General features: G+C 40.2%; 1 long non-coding RNA gene across 3 annotated transcripts in view; it reads right to left on the bottom strand.

Annotated features, from left to right (window-relative positions):
• Positions 1-15,176, bottom strand: part of LOC102571974 (uncharacterized) — a 357,536-nt gene that overhangs the window by 196,063 nt on the left and 146,297 nt on the right. For all 3 annotated transcript variants that reach the window (XR_002091910.2, XR_009455298.1, XR_009455297.1), the window contains exon 5: positions 3,342-3,413. This is a non-coding gene — a long non-coding RNA (uncharacterized LOC102571974). The remainder of the gene's footprint in view (positions 1-3,341; positions 3,414-15,176) is intronic.

Below are 15,176 nucleotides of genomic sequence, written 5' to 3'. Positions count from 1 at the left end.
ACCTTTTGCTGCACTGCCTTTTAAGTTTCTTGATACAAATGAAAAAAGTGTTTTCAATTCTGAATACTTAAGAAAGCAAAATGAATTGAAATGCCAGTGGCTAGAAAATGAGTGCACATATTGCACCTCAGTGGAAACCATCTAAGTGTTAAACATTCCTTTTTTACTTGTCATTTTATTTTTTTTTGAAATGGTGAAATTCATTGTTCATCTGAAAACTACTCCCTAATGTGTAATAATAGGAAAGGCTAGTTTCCTGCACTGCAAATACTGTATATTATTTGAGAACTGCATGGCAACATTTTTTTGGCTTTTTTTGTAAAGATCAGTGAAATGTAGATATTTTAGCTCAATGTCATTATAGAAATGCTTTACAATTATAGAAAGAGAATGACAAGATATATTTGTAATACAAATTGCTAACCGCTGTCAGCTGGAAAGCCTGTGTCCTTGCATGAAAATTATGTTATTATCTTCTATGACTGTGAGAAAAATGTAAAGATCATGGATCATATAAGGGACAAGAATGGAAATTCACACAGATGATTTAGGACTGTCACAGAAAATAAAGCTAAAATATGCCTTTCCTGGCTTCTTCCCCTCTATACCAAAGTGGCACATAAAATTATATTTGTCCTTCTTGGATATTAATTGTTTTTATTTGCCTCAAAAATAAAAAATGACTGCTAAAAGTGTATTTTAATACAATGAACCCAAAATCCAAAGACAGTCTGAAGATGGCTAATAAATGGGGTCTCTTTCATCTCAGAGCTAGGCACCTCTTAATGTTAATGAGCATTTAACAATGCATCTGGTCCTCTGTGGAATACCAATTCCAGGGTATGTTATCCAAGAAGGTGAACAGTTAAGTAAGAGCAGATTGTGAGCAGAAGATAGACAATCATACAGATCCTCAAGTATAATTACATACTTATTATTTTCTTTCTTTCATCATTGGGGTCAAATTCCTGAGGTGTCTGAGAAACTCACTGACTTTTAAAGATGCACACATATAAGGAAGCATTAAGTCTTCTCTTAAGTGACTAGATTTGCTTCTTTTGCTAAATTAACTCACTCAGAACATGATGGGTTTTTCCAAGAGAGAGAAGGTTGATTTATGTATTTGCTGCTTTAATTGTATATGTTTGTTGGTGTTTAAAATTTATTTTTGTTATTCTGGTAATAAGGGTCTCCTTTTAAAAGGCATGCTAAATTATGCATCTAATTTGCAACGATGTTTCTTCACATAATCAAAGCAAGTATTTCTACTTGCAAATGGATAGTTAGGGCTCTAACTGTCCATCTCTATGTAACTATATAGTGCTCTAATTAGCATACAAGATTGTGGTGTTCTTGTAAGCAAATTCATCTTATGCATATGCTTATACATGCCTTTATGTGCCTGCCATAATGGAAGTCTAACATTTTTAAAAACCAGGTTCTAATGACAAGCTGAGCAAGTGTATTCAGAGGAATGGGAGCTGTACTTGCTTGGAGCAAATTAAGGGATACCATCAATAAATCAAGATGGGACATGATTGACAGGCACTCCATTGTCGTAAAGATACAAAACAGGTCACTTGTGATTTTGAATGCTGCTGCTGCTGAACAGCAGCCATCATTAGTCAAGAGCCGTGCTAATTTCTAAAAGTAAAATACTATTTCCATTACTAAATCCATCTGTATATTACCTCCTCCATCCCAGCGATAATTTACTTCATGGGCCACACACTCTGCCCACGACATCAGTGGGAGCTGGGCACACCCATTGAAGAGTATATGGCCCTTAATATCCACAGTTATTTTTGCCAACTGTATAAGTAGCTATTTTTTTTTTCTAGACTTTACTATAAATTTATGGAGAAACTGAAATTTACTATCCTGCCCTGAGACATCTATGATAGTTTTTACAATTCATAAAGTAAAATAAGGATGATTTACAGCATTTTGCAATTGTTAACGACAACCAAGGACATTTGTGGCACACTCTTCTTGTGCAAGGTGCCATAAATAATGTTGCCCATCACTATTTACTACAGAAAGCTTTTCCCACCTCCAAGGGGAGGGCTTCCAAGGGGAAGAATCAAGCCAACATCTCTTTAGGCAGGGGAAGCTGTCACTCAGAAGACTGAACCTGCCTGTTTTTAATCTTGTTAGTTCCGCATTACCCTTAAACACCCTAGCAGGGAGATGACGCATCTTTTCCAGCCAAAGCAGAAAGGTATTTAGCTCACTACACCTGCATACAACCATAATATTGGCTAAAGCTAGGGCTACAGCCATACTTCAAAGGTTTCTAGGCTGATTAATAGTCAGAGCAGACTGCAGGTTCATGACCACTGCTATGTTGTCTGGATTCCCACCGGGGCAGGCACTGCCATCCTATGCTATTTATGCATTGAGAGCTGCTAGGGCACCCATATCAGCAGTTATGTGCCATTCTTGCAAATGATCACATCTGCTGTTGCAGAGAGTTAGAATTATATCTTGGTACAGAGATAAGGAGTCCCCTGGTATTTTAGTGTGAAAATTAATTTGTCTATGGCATACTGCCATAAGATGTCTGCTTATTTGAGCTTCATAACATCTAAAACATTATAGTAAGTCTTCCCCTTCATGGATCTTGGATTTAGGTGAAGCAGAGATGTTTCCCTCCTTGGAGTCCTCCTAGTGACTGAGCAGGGAGACGACAAACAAGATTGGACGCTTGGCTCCAAATCCACCCTTGTTTGCTGAGCAGAGTAGCCAGCGTGCTGAATGGGCAGTAAATAATGCCCACCATCACAAAAGCGGCATTTATACTAGATCGGCCCCATCTAGCCGATTTTACTATAAAACCATTTCCACCCTATTATTACACTAGACATTTAAAGCCGAGAGTAGTTTTGATTTACAGCTCCTTAGCAAAGGACATTTTGCATTAGAAAAAGTTACTGCAATCCATTTTAAAAGCTTTACTCAACTTCACAAGCAATGAGAAATCAATAGGAATAAGCAGTTGTGGTTTACAAGGCAAAAATTGTAATCCCGTACCTTGTTAGCTGCATTTATTACATGTTCTCAGCATAGTTGATTTTATGGCAACTGTTTTCAGCAAAAGAACAAAGCAGTGCCACAGAAATCATTTCCCAGCAAAAATGCAATAAAATTCAGCATATGAACTGTACTACTGATAGGAGTTAAAGGAGTCACAGCAGGGAGCAGCTCTCTCCCCACTCCGTGGCTTCAGTAAATTGCCATATCCACTGGTTATCCACTTACTGGGCTCATGGAATAAATGCTTCTCTTTTTGTTTCAGTCCATTCTACCTTTTGACCAACAAAACAGCTGCTCTCTTTTACCTGTTCTTGTGAAAGGAGAATGATTTTCAGGGGTATAGTTCAGGTCTGGGAGCCTTCCTTCAACTTCCTCACCTGAAAAAAAAAGAAGAGAACAGTTTTCACTGAAGACAGTCCTCTGAAGTAAAGTGAGGGTTAATTAGCTAACATTTTGTAGAGCTTTGAAAACAAAGTCTGACAATCTCAGGCGCTCTGCTCTTGACAGATGGCTTGTGAAAATCCGGAAAGTCTTAGCCATGGAAAAAATTACTAGCCTCAAGAACAATTCATAGGCCTGATATCTGAACACATGGCTGCCTTTCAACACTTATGCTGAAGCTGGAAGCAGGAATAAAAAGCCAGCACTCTCCAAGAACTTTTCTCTTTAATAAAAAAGATATAACTTGTGTTTTTTTTCTTTTTTTAACTTTTCTTTCCTTCTGCTTTTAGTGCTCCCTATTAGACTCAGGTAATTGTGTTATCTGTTAATGATCAGGAAAAAAAATAACTTATTTATTAGTGCACACATCCTAAGTAGCATTTTAAAAATTTTTAAATGTAATTATTCTATGATTAGTCCTTACATGTGAATACTGCCTTGATACAATATGCTTGTTATTTGATAGGCATACTATAAGTTTGCATCTATTATGTCAACATGTTTTGGTTAAAAAAAAAATGCTAAGAAAATTTCTCCAAAAATAAAATAAATGGTGCTTGTACATGTGACAATTATCACCATGTACATGTGACAAAAATTTCCTTTCTGTGGCTTAATAGCATCACACAATACACAAGCATGAGGTTTGGGAGTTCCAAATTAATTTGCAATGTTGCAAACTAAACCACATCCCCATGTATTTTAGTTTGCAACATTGCTACTTGTAATATTGCAGCCTTTAATCTGACAGCTCGCCCCCTAGCTGCAGGAGAGACAGGTAGTCTCTGCCAAAAAAAAGAATCGGGCCCTTCGCTGCTTCTCCCATCAGTAGGTTCCTGGTGGTCACAGGCACCTCCTAAAGGCAGAAGCGGCAAGAGAACTGATATATTTTTTTGGGGGGTTTTTTTGTGGAAACTGCCCACCTCTCCCATGGCCATGGGGAAACCTGCTGGCAGGCTGAGCAGCTTGAGCTGTGGGGGACTCTGGTCCTTCCCTCTACAGCAGCTCGGATGCAGCACCTGACCCAATCCAAATCCTCCCTGAGCCCACCGTGGCTTCTAGTGCCCTGTCCCCACCACCTTTCTGTTACCTGGGAATGCATGGGAATGGGCTGCCTTGCCCCGGGACTGCATGGGGAGGTGGCAGAAGGGAAGCTTGGTTTCTGGCATCCAAAGAAGGCAGTGGGGATGGTGTATGGGGCGCTGGAAGCCTGCCAAGCCTGAGCTTGTTCAAGTCTGCCTGGGATCCCAGTGCCCTGTGCACTGTCCCTGTCACCTTCTCTGGCTGCCAGCACACCCATCTCCCCTCTTGCCACCTTCCCATGCTGCTCCAGAGGCAAGCCAACCCATTCCCAGGTAGTCCTGGGTGGTGGGGAGGTGGCAGGGACAGTGCATGGGGTGCTGGAAACCCCAGTAGGCATGGGAAAGAGTTGGTTAGGGACAGGTGCTGCCTCTGAGCTGGGGCAGCATCTGGCTTACTAGCAGCCCACCTGGGTAGCTCTAGGGGGCACCGCCACCACAGAAGGAAGGACCAGGACATCACATGTAAGGTCTGGAGGTTTTTTCAGCCCCTCCTAAAGGATGGGGTAGGTGTATTGGATCGCTCCCCAAGATGGGGGGGGAGGGGGGGGCTCCAATTCACCCACCCCATGCTCCAGCACTGGCTGGGAAAGCCCTTGAACAAACTCCCTCCACTGCCTTCCCCACCCAAACTGTGAAAACTTTGTAGTCTCACAGGGAAAAGCTAGATTCCCCTCCCCCTTGGAACCAACCGTGAACTTCTGTTTGATCCAGGGGATCATTGCAACTCAGAACGCTTCCTGCAAAGCATTCTCAGTTACAATGGGGAGCTGCACTTCTGTCTGCACCCGTTAAGGCACAAAATATGAAAGCTTCATGGGTGCTTGTTGAGGTCATAGAATGCAAATTAATTCAATGATGTTAAAATGCCCTAAGTGGCTGCTTTACTTCCCTCAGAGCCTTTCCTGATATGCCAGAGAAATTGGAGATTCCAGTTAGAAACCGCACTGTTCTCTAGCAAAGTTAATAATAAAACCCACAGCAAGTGCTGATTAGAATAATGAATGACAATAAGCGATGTATGTAATAGGAAGGAGACATGGCAGTACAATAGTCATTGGAAATACTGCTTCTGCCCATGTTGATACCAGCTTCTTCACAGCAAAAAAAAAAAGCTAATTTCTTCCTGCATTAGCCTTTTTTTTCTGACCTTCTTCCCCTTCCTATACCTCAAAAAGCCCGATTTTTTGATATGGCGATAATTAATTTCCATTCCTTAGTACCACTTTCAGCAAGGCTATAGCAAAACAAGGGCATCTTAAAAAGGCTGAAGGCCCAATCGTACATACTTCATGCTGACAATACTGAGTGAGGGACTCAAATGAACTTGTCTAGTGAAGAACCATTTGTCCTGTGGTTTTTGTGCTCATTATGGTAGAAATGAGTAAATTAAATGGCTTCTGAAAATTCTTGCATACAGAATTCAAAAGTCAACTAGATTTTCCTGTGGGACATCTGAATCAAAGTTCTCCATGCTACAAATTTTTCCTTAACATAACGTGCATCTTCCCTCCAAACTCTTTTCTCTTATGCATTTAATTTCCTAAGCAGGAAGTATCACTTCCCTTCCCATGTTTTATGCCCCCCCTACTTTTGTTTTTTTTTTTGAAGTCAATATGCAGAATTCCTGAGTAAATCCAAGAGCCAAAGAGCTTCCTTAGGCAGGTGCTGCACTGTTGCAGGAATTACATCCTTCTGAGACCTGTGCTCTGTGGAAGCATGCTGAAAAACATAATGGAATCTGCAGAGGTGAACAGGGAACTACAGAGTGCCTGTACACAAGTGCAGAGGCTGTGCCAATGCTCTGTAATTACAGCACATTGGAGCAGACTCAATTAATTGAGCTTTAGTCAAACGAACTTTAGTTCAAGTGCCCCCACTACCACTTTTAAGCATGGAGACACTGATACACAAGATGCTGTGGCACTTTAATTGGAGCCTTCCATAACATGGCTATAACTTACTTACAAGTCACCTAATATCATGATTCCGCAGTAGAGATGCTCAGTGTGAAATGCTATATTTTCTTGCATGTAACTGACACCTTTTCCTCCACAATTAAATGGCAAAAATTGGGGTGTGAATTATATGCAAGGAAAAGGGCATCCCATAGGTCCAGAAATTTGGTGATGGGGAGATGGCAGTATTAATGGTCATAGCTCTGAGACAGATTGAACCCACCGCATAGCCCCTCTGCCAGCATGCCAGATCAGGCCCCACAGCAGGCCATAAGAAGTGCCATACTGGATCAGATCATCTAGCCCAGTAGCCCAGTATTTTAGCATTACCTCAAAAGAACCTCCACCAAACAGACATTAAGCATTTCCCCACTCTGTCCTCTTTCTTCCCTAGTGGGTGCAAACCCCTCTTTTTATGGGGTCATTCTCAGGTGGTATCTTGCGTCTTAATGCAAGCAGGAGGGGAGATAGCAGCATGCAAAGAAAATTCTATATCTCCAAACTTGTGGAGGCTTCCACTCTTTCTGGTCTCTGGTTCATAGGCAGACCTACCCAAGAAGTCACATATCCCCATTTTCAGCATTTTGAGAGACAGAGAGAATGAAACAACTGTGATATAAAAAGATTGCAGTGTGAAAGGAATGGCCAGAATTAACACTTGCCCGATGACTTAATTATGCATGGCATTTTTCAAAATGAATCTGCTGCTTCTAAATTTACTATTCCTGCCCTGTCTCAGGATAGCAATGAAGGAATGGAGTGGAGGGGCAGGGGGCCAGAAATAACTCTCCTGTATATCAGCTCTGTTTCCTGTTGAGAAACAGGGAATTGATACAGTGGTGTGGAAACCTGCTTATCAGTGAGTATTAAATACTAGAAAGGGAACAGGACAAAAATCACACACAGTCAGAGGAAATAAGTATTCATCCACTGCCCTTGAGATAGTTCCCCAACTCTTTTAAGCTCAGAAAAATAACCAAGATCATCCAGGTATGTGGATTAAACATGCAAGAATCCCCACAGGGTAAGAGGGCACACACCCTGTTATTAGGGTTGTGCAAATCTTCGGGTGCTCACTTGATTTGGAAGAGATTAGGCCTGATTTGGCGTCCAAATCTCCGAATCTGAATCAAATCAGAAGACCAATAAAAAGGTCCAAATTGATTCGAAGCTCTCCAAATTGATTCGGAAAAGATTCAGAGACCTTCAGAGAGATTCAGAGATTCGGGCAGTCAATGCTCACCACTGCAGGGAGCTGGAGTGGGGCTCTGTGCTGGTAAAGAGGGGACAGGGGGTGGGGGCTAGAGGAGGGGGAGGGACCATGGGGGGGACCCCCATGAGGTCCCATACCCTGCCTGCTTCCCCAGCCCCCCTGAGTACCCCCCAACCTCCGCTCTCTCTCCCAGCCATGTCAATGGTTGCCCCACCCATCCCCAGCATCCCAGCTCTTTATTTTTTTTTTTTTAATTTAAAAAAAAAAACTCGCACTCACCGGCTGCTCCAGCAGCCGAATCTCCAAATCAGATTCGACCAAATTAATTTGGGATAGTGATTCAAACCACCAAATTGAATCACTGTCCTTCATATTGGCTGAATCCAAATCTGAAGCGAATACTAGCCACTTTGCACAGGCCTACTAGTTATCTCTCATTAAGATGGACACACAACATGCTATCACAAATCTATAATAGAAACACACAGGGGGAAACTGCTTTAAACCACCAAGGGCTTGACAAAAATCATTTGGCAGACAAAGCTTTCTAATAAATGTGAAGCCAAAATTGTACTAAGTATGTTTGGGGCATTCTTTCATCATAGGAAACTAATATGCCTAATAATAGTGATGTGCTATCTAGTTTTCATTGTAATTAAAAGTCAATATAAAAGATACAGGCTACTGGAAATTCACAAAGGTATAACCGTTTCCTAAAGCTGGGGTAGCAAATACTCCAACACTACAAATCATATTATATTATGTTAATACTATATAATAGTAATGTGACATATTTCATTCCTCCTAGTCTTATCGGTAATCTAGGATGCCTATGAAAATCCTTTTATTAAATGAGATGCTGTATGTCTCCTTCAACCATGATGTGCCTGATTAAAACTCTACGTATTTTTCTCTTTCCTGAAAAGCCTAATCCCATAATACTTTATAAAGATCTTATTATGTAGAGATTGAGTTCTTTTTCCCAAACCTTTCATCTTATTCAGTTTGATTAGGGTCACTGGCCCAAGCTTATCCCTTCCATAATTCCACTGGAGTCAAAGAGCTATACCACTCATCAAGCTGGCCCAATGTGAGCAAAACATTTGGTGCCCTAGATTTCGCAATACAAAAGGATAATGCTCCTTTACTTTGCACTCAAGTCTCAACAATACTTTGCTATTTCATCCCAGATGTCAATGAAACAGATTGCTACTTTGGGAAGTAAATATTTTGCATATAACATGCTGCCTAAGTCAATTCCTTGTCTTTCACCTTTCAGGTCCAAGCCAAATCCAACTATGTCTTTTTCCACAGCTATCTAATATCTGACCTTTTCTCTTGCTCCAAAAAAAGAAGTCTCTTATCCAATCCCTTGTCATTTCCTATCTAGATTACAGTAACCTCCTCCTCTCTGATCTGCCTGACATCCACATTACGTTCCCATACTTAAGCCACACACAACAGAGCTGTCTATATGATCTTCCTGCCCATTAATCGGATCATTTCACACATTCTCTCTTTGAATCTCTCCACACGAAATTGAAGTTTCTTATCCTTGCCCTCCAGGCCCTGTAGGGAACTACACCTCCCTTATGTAGCCACCCTTTCCTGTTATTGTATCCCAGGGCTCAGTCTACAATACCAGTCGTGTTGTCTTATTTGTACCGTTCACTTGCAAACATCTTTGTGCTTCTGTTCCACATTTCCTATTTCTGGAAAGGCCTCCACAAACTAATAAACAAGATCATTTACCTCTCATCATTTGCACCCCTCTGAGGCCTACTTGTATGGCAGTGCCCTCATGAAACCAGTCAAGCAATTTGAAATTTAAGTCACAAGGCAGGTGAAAGAGTAGGGACAATTTACAAACTCAGAAAGATGATGAATCTAACCACGCTTGTGCCATAATCCTGGGTGGCCAACCAGCCTGTAGGGTTATAAGTTGAAGCCAACCCAATCTATTTTACTTATCTACATATTCTTTTATTTGGCATTCATACTGTTGCTTATGTCTACAGGGTACTTAATGCATTGTGCAGGCAGTAAAAAAAGGGACATTTAAATAATATCCCCACCAGATTTTGCAGCTTGTACACTGAGAGAGTAGTGACCATTATGACACTAACCCATCACTCTACCCATTTCATTTTTCCATGTGGAGCCATTAATGGATTCAAAAATACATGCATGAGCAAGGCAGTATCTGAGTGAAACCAGTGATGGGGGAAAGGATGTTGTACATTATCTGCCCCACCAATCTAGACTAAATCTATTAAATCCATTTTACCTTTATCTAAAATGGGGCCTCTCGCCAGCCCCTATTCCAGGGGTTAGCAGCCAATGGGACTACACTGTTAACTGAAACTACACAAAGAGAAAAAAGAAAAATAGAAAATGGGCACAGGTTTCTCTACCCTGAGCCTCATAGTTTGGGGGTTAGGCTTCTGCACCCATCAAATGATGTGAGGGAACCACAGCAAGATGTCCTTTGCCAGTATCTTTGCTTTATGGGGACACCCTACTCCTTACCCACCAGCATGGAAATCAGACCTATCTGAATCCAAAATATAATTGAACAGATCTGACTACTTCTTTCCTTATTAAACTCTTCTAACTATGCGTTGAAATAAATCTAATTTAAGTGGGTTGAAGAACAGCCCCTGACCATGAAAAAAAACCCAGCAGCATTTCCTTATCTTCATGCCTAACAATATATTAATGCAGAGTCCTATCAGTTCTGCCTTATTCAACAAGTCTGCACTGTACAGAATGACTGAGCTGAATAGCCCAGCAGTCATAATCATTTGGAATGGAAATGGAAGCTTAAAAGAAGGGGAAAATCTGTTAAAGACCTTGAAGCTATGTTGTATTTGAACTGCAAATGTTTATCATTTTTATCTCATCACATACTATTTGGACTTTTAGATCCATTCAATTTAATATCCACTTTTAGTAGGTCGCTAGTCCCCTTTCAGTTTGTATTCTGTGCTTTTGCTGCCTTTTCATTCTATTAATAATAAAAAGGTGCCACAGATAATTAAAAACAAACTCAGTCCCAGCATTCATTAAAGAAGAAAATATGATCCTCTGAAAAGCTGTCACATATAATAAAGCAGCGTTATCTGCCTAGAGTTACAGTGATTTCAAACTGATAAGTCTAGAGGAAGAAATCCACTGAAATGCAGTTAAATTAATTGCTGTTTTACAAGGGGGAGCTTAAAAATGCAGTAATTAATTGACCTACTGTTTGAGACAATTTCCCTATAGTTAACAACCACTCTTGCAAGAGATGAAAAAGACAGCTCTCTTTCATTTGAAAAAAAAAGACTAATAAAATCAATGTGAGGCAACATTGCCAATCTCTTCTGTGTGTATGAAGTGTACAGCAGGGGAATGAGAAATTTTGAAGAGAATGGGCTAAATACTGAACTCAGTTACACTCAAGCAATTCCACTTCAGGTAGAGGAGTGATGCTTTAAGATTCGTTGCTCCTATATTGTGACATTTTGAATATTTAGCCCTAGGGCCCACAATGAATGGGGTAGGCAGGGGAGGAAGGGGAAAGGGAAGAGTAATTTATAGTTAATTGGAAAAAAAAAAATCACACGAATATAGCAGCTGATAAAAAAAGAAAATCGGTATGTTTTATTGCACTACTTGAACATTTTGTATTTCTTTGTTCATTCAAAACTCTAAAAGGGATTCATCTAAGTTCTTCATCTATACACTTTTTGTTTTATATATTTACCTACTGTGGGAACTAAATGCAGTGTCTTAGTTTGTTGTATCTAGCGCCACTGCTCATTTCTCCCAAAATAAAGTAAACTGCATGGACAGTTTGAAAACCTCTGAAGCTGAGAAACACCTGTATGCATAGCATTCAAATTCTGCCAGTATTGCTATTGTCACATACAAAGCCCACAGAGCAAGGCAGAGCATTGTACAGTCTGCAGATTCATCCTACAAATGCAAAGGAATATGGTCTTCATAGTACATTGTTATAAAGAGAAGCTACTTCACATGAGGAAGCCTGATTTCAACAGACATATAATAACTGGGTGTCTAACAACAGATGGGTTTAGAGTAACCACGTATGCAACAAGTGAGGTCAGTCACACACATCAAAATTGGTGAAGTATTTTTCCACCAACAGAAAATGTAGTTCCTGGAAAATTGCAAACTTGCTCAATTTTCCACTGGGAAAAGATAAATGAAATATTTTATACGGAGTTAAATCCAAACCAAAATATGTTCATTTGTTGAACTGAATTGAAATATTTTATTTTGATATAGTTTGATCTTAACCTGCATATACTTGAGCTCCTGTGGTGCTTCATAATGCCTACAAATGAGGAAACCTAACCAGATTATATCTTCCATGATATGCCCTACTCTTCTATTTTGTTAAGCACAAAGAGAGTTACTATGATAGTGTGTCATGATAAATGTAGACTAGCAAAGGAGTCTGATACATAAATGGTACATGCATTAGGGGAGGTTGGGGGGAGGTTAGCTTAAGGGAAAAATAGCCCCCTGATCAAAGATAAGTTGGGATGGAGGGCATGGGGGACCCAGAGGGGAGATCAGGGGAGTAAGCAGGGTCCATTGGGGGGGTGGGGTGGGGACTGGAGTGGCTAGCAGGTTTCAGAGGTGGGGGTAAGGGATTGGGGGACCAAGCAGGGTCTAAAGGGGTGGATCAGAGCAACAAGGGGGGCTAGCAGGGTCTGTGGGAGATACTCAGACGGATTGGGAGAGGCTAACATGGTTCACCAGGGGGGCAAACAGGGTCTGCAGAGGGGTTGGTGGGGTCTGGGAGGCTTTGGCAGGATCAAAAGAACCAGCAGGGTCCTCAGGATGGCTTGGGAAGATGGGGGGGGGAGGGTTTTTTCCCCCACCTCCCAGGACGAGAGGCTCTTTTTTGCCAACCTATCCCCAGATAAACAACTCTCCCCTGTGAACCACACTCCCCAGCCCACCCACCCTTCCCCCCAACCCTGACTTATTTCCTTGGCTCCTGGCGCTAGCAGCAACTTGCAGGATTGTGGGGTTTGGCTCAAAAGCTCAAGCGTGGCCTTTGGATGCCTGAGGAAATGGGTGTTTAAAGATCACAACATCAGATTAAAACCAAGCTCATGGTTTATCAAGCAGTTGTGATGCCCACCCTACTGTATGGAGCTGAAATACCAAGTCACTTGAGAAGTATCATCAATGCTGCCTGTGGAAGATTCTTCGAATCAGGTGGGAAGACAGATGCACCAACATTAGAGTCCTCTTGGAAGCAAACACCATGAGCATCAAGGCAATGATCATCCAATATCACCTTTGCTGGGCCAGCCACATCATCCAGATGTCCAACTCGAGACTCCTGAAGCAAGTTTTTTCTCCCACCTCAGTCAAGATGTATGCTCAAGAGAAGAAGGGCAGAGAAAGCTTTGCAAGGATGTCCTCAGGGCCAACTTGAAAAAATATAACTTTGACATCAACTCAAGGGAGACAATTGCCCAGGGCCACCCCAAATGGAGGAAGAGTTTGCTGCAAAGATCTCAGTACTTTGAAACTTCATGACAACAACAACAGGAGACAGAAAAGCAAGAGTGGCAGAAACAGCCAAAAGACAATCATCTTCGGCTAGGAGGGGCTGCCAACGATGACTCTACTGGATCTACGTGAGAACAAATGAAAGACGCTGCTTGTTGATTGTCCTAGTGGGATCAATGGTATTATAGTAAAGCTTTTTAAAATAAAAAGGTTTGATATTAAAAAAAAAAAGCGTTTTTTTATATTTTAAATTGCGTAGACTTTTTGTTGGGTGACTAATAACTAAGTTTATAAATAGCTTCAAAACAAATGGCATTCTTGCTCTTTTTAATTCTACACATATCAAAATAGTTAGGACAAACATTTGACAGCACACTACACTTTACATTTTCCATGGTATATTTAAACATTTTTCTTCCCTTCCCTCCCTTTCCCAAAAAATATACCCCTTTAATATAATTGGATTCTACTTTAAAAGGTTTATTAAAAATGATAGCTCAAGTTTTCATAGAGAAACTGGGGGAGGCATGAAATATTTTATATATACATTATTGAATAAGATCTACTAGCCAACAACAACAAAACAGAAACTATTCCAGTTCAGGATTAATTGAGCCAACTCAAGTCAAAAAATATTTTGGCATTGCTTCTGACAGATGAAAATAAAACAAACATTAGGAATCAGCTTGCAGCTAACAATATGCAAAATTAAAGAATATAACATTTTTAAACTTTTATAGGAGTACTGATTGGCTTTTTTTCTGAAAGCTGAGAAGAAAAGACTTGGCTGTTAATCTTGTTACATATCCACTTAGGAAACGGAAACAAGAATCCTTAAAAACCCTGCTATTCAAGCAAGATAATAGGCACTGGATGAATACTATTTATTAAGTAGTCTATGTAAAAAATGGTATTGTTTTATTAATCAGAAGTAAAATAGCAAAAACTTAAATTATTCTTCTAAATTCATGTATGGCTGCATAAGCTGATTATAAAAAAGTCTAAGGCCTAAGCATTTTTCATTTGAAGGTTAAATTCTCAATTAATTTTTCAGCATGTTGCCATCTCTACTAAGCGCTTCTGCTAATAGCAGTAAAACAATAGCTTTCTCTGTTTGAATTCTGCACGAGTTCAAGAAACCGTCAGCGACCTAATAGATTCAAAAGTATTGAAGCACAAATCAGAATTACTTTATAAAATGAAATCCAATGTCATTGTTTTTATTTTAAAAATATGAAGATGAAGAAAAGGTTTCTTTTTCAATTCACATGTTTAAGACCCGTTTGCTACCTTTGCTTTTTAAATATTTTTTAAAAGGAATTTAACTACTTATTTCATCATCACTAATGTGTGTATATGAAAAATATACAAATTACAATAGATAGAATTATTTTCTTTGTATGTACCATCCATAAATTAATATTTGAGAAAAATAATACACTTAAAACATCATTTAATGTAAAAAAAAAAAAAAATCACATGCTGATTGTAGATGTTTCATTAAACACTTACTTCACTTAGTGAATAACCATGTCTTGAACCCATGCTGCATATAGGTATTCCCAGACTATGTGACAATTTTAACATCGTGATACTTCACAACGGGAAGGAGGAGCTTCATGCTACTGGAAAGGAAAAGTGTAAAGTCCTGCACTTAGGATGGAACATTCCCCAGCAGTGTAACCTTCTGGGGAAGAAGGCTAATGGCATACTGGGCTGCACTGGTAGGAGTGTTGTCAGAAGATCAAGGGAAGTGATTATTCCCCTCTAATCAGCACTGGTGAAGCCATAACCAGAGTACTAAGTCCAGTTTTGGGGACCCCAGTACAGAAAGGATGTAAAGAGTCCAGCAGAGGGCTATAAAAATGCTTAGGAGCCTAGGGCACATAACTTCTGAGGAAAGGCTGAAGG

This window comes from Alligator mississippiensis, chromosome 10 (genome assembly GCF_030867095.1).
Source record: "Alligator mississippiensis isolate rAllMis1 chromosome 10, rAllMis1, whole genome shotgun sequence".
Classification (NCBI taxonomy): Eukaryota; Metazoa; Chordata; order Crocodylia; family Alligatoridae; genus Alligator; species Alligator mississippiensis.
Note: the sequence above shows the minus strand (reverse complement) of the source record. Positions and strands in the feature narration are given on the sequence as shown.